Source organism: Wasmannia auropunctata, unplaced genomic scaffold, assembly GCF_000956235.1.
Source record: "Wasmannia auropunctata unplaced genomic scaffold, wasmannia.A_1.0 LD336060.1, whole genome shotgun sequence".
NCBI classification, from domain to species: Eukaryota; Metazoa; Arthropoda; class Insecta; order Hymenoptera; family Formicidae; genus Wasmannia; species Wasmannia auropunctata.
The window spans coordinates 2,687,937-2,690,455 of record NW_012026830.1 but is presented as its reverse complement, the minus strand read 5'-3'; the positions used below and the strand labels follow the sequence as shown (position 1 = coordinate 2,690,455).

General features: G+C 24.7%; 1 protein-coding gene across 1 annotated transcript in view; it reads right to left on the bottom strand.

Annotated features, from left to right (window-relative positions):
• Positions 1-2,519, bottom strand: part of LOC105450633 — a 30,773-nt gene that overhangs the window by 20,357 nt on the left and 7,897 nt on the right. The window lies entirely within an intron of this gene.

The following is a 2,519-nucleotide window of genomic DNA, read 5'->3' as shown; positions in this document are numbered from 1 at the left end:
CCAGTAGTAATTATTTTCCAAGATTTTATACATAGCCTGAAGTAAATGTTGTCAATTAATTTAATATATTAAATCAATTTAATATATTAAATTTTAATATATTAATTAATATAATAAATTAAATTAATATATTAAAGTATTGAAATGTGCTTTTACTGATGATCTTTTACTCATCCCTTGTAAAATAATACTACTGAATTAGTGAAAAACTTCAGTTGGAACAGTTTATAGTATATGCCTTATAATATTGGATTTGAATAATTTTTTAATAATTTCCAATAAGTTTCTCGTAAATCCAACAGTATTTTTCTATAAGAGATGATCTGAAAAAATAATAATTTTATATTGTTACTTAATTGATAAAATAATTGGGATTAATGTAAACAATTTTTCATTGAAATTCAAGAACAATAATTTAACCGTGTCAACTTAATCGTGTCTATTGGTTCTGTAATATATCACTGTCAGTGCTCACACGATGAAGAGTCTGCAGTTACTAACGGTTGAAAGAGAAAAATAATAACATGCGCAGGATAAAGTTTTATTTTCAAGTCCAAACTTCCCTCTCCCCCCTCTTTCTCTCATTTTTTCTCTCTCTCCATCTCTCTGATTATTTTTGTTTTTTTATCCTTGAACGTTTTTATTCAAATTATTAGTTCGTAAATATAAGTGTATAGAAATAAATCTTTAATATCTTTTGTTAAATTGAATTTATAAATATTAATAACGTTTGTAAAAGTCAATCCTAAGTATGCTCATAAGATACACATGTATAAACGTATTACACGTAAATCTACATATGTGTATGTAGATATACAATATGCAATCATTTTCTTAAAAACAATTGTTTATTTGTTTTACACCAATCGATCCATCTTATTATTCCAAACATAAAAATATTAAGATATAACAATTATCAAGAAATTAATAGTTCACGAGATTTTATTTTTTATGTCGAAATACAGTTTACCTACTTAAAGTGGCATGACAAAGTATAAAATATCTTGTAAAATAATAATTTTACGGTAACTTTACCTGTTACTTTTATGTACGAATAATTAGGGAAATCAAATTATGTAAAAATTTATATAATTTTATTTGAAAAAGTGAGGCTGACCTTCGTATCTTTTTAGCCTCCATTTAGAAAAGAAGTAACTTGATCATAATATGTTCTCTTTGTAACCATACCACTTCCATCTAAAATATTTTTTTTATATCATCAATAATTTCGGAGAAAATTAACTGCGTTGATTAAAATGGAACATTCTGTATATAAGTGTATAAATATATTTTGCGAATTTTAGATATTTTTACGCCGTTACAATATTGGATGCACTCTGAATTATTTTCAACAGTTATGCTTCTTACATTTACGAAAATGTCTCAAATACAACGTAAGTTAAATGACATATTTTGTTCATCGAGAAATTTGTTAAAAGCTCGATTTTTTATTGTTATAGATTCGATAAACGTGTAAAGAGGCTTACAGATATCTCTTACTTTGGACTAAAATAAATCCATATGTTACTGAAATAATTACCGGTTACATTTTAATGAAAGCAAAGATATATTTGATTTTGCAAAGGATAATGTATTATTTCTTTTATATAAGTCCAACACGAATTACACATACCTCGATATGCATAAAAAGGTAACATCGCGCGATAACGATTGCGATTATCATATTTGTAATTATGTATTTATAAAAAATACACGATAACTATGAATAATGTGCGTAAAAAACTCCTTTATTATTTGTGTTAACAAAATGTAATTTTACAATAATTACATTTAATTATTTATATTAAACTTAAAACTTTATTATGCCTTTGGTTCAATTTTTACTCCGCTACGAGCAAAATGCGTTTTAATATCGTTACTGATTTCCTTCAATGTGGAAGCTAGAGAGTTATTGTATTTCTGTATCTTAGCCTCCACAAATAAATACGTATTTACTATAATGTCTGTACATTTTGCGTATATACCTTCCGCTGTTGTATAAATTCTGTGCAGACAGTAATACGATAAATTTAATGATTTAGATATTGTATATCTATATTTTTGACATCATTAACGGAAATCTGTAAAAAAAACATACATTATTATATAAGTTGATCCGAATATACAGAAATTCGACAATAGAGAAATTCTCATCATTATGTATATATCTATAATTAATTAATAGAGCTAATAAATATATGTGTTTATAGAAAAGTCGATATTTTCTTTTTAATCAAACACTTATGATCGAACTTCAATTATAGCTCATTTGTGACATCAAGATTGCTGTAATGATATTGTTTGAAAATTTATAAAAATATTAATATTCAGAATTTGTTACATTTATATCAGATGGAATTGAAGCTGCATGTGTATATGAAACAATAGATTAATAAAGTAGAATGTAAATTTTTGCAATTAATATTACAGATAATCAAATATATTATTATGCACATAAAGTGAAATAAAAACTTATTATGCAAATATTGTAAATATCGAATGTATAGATTCAATGAAAT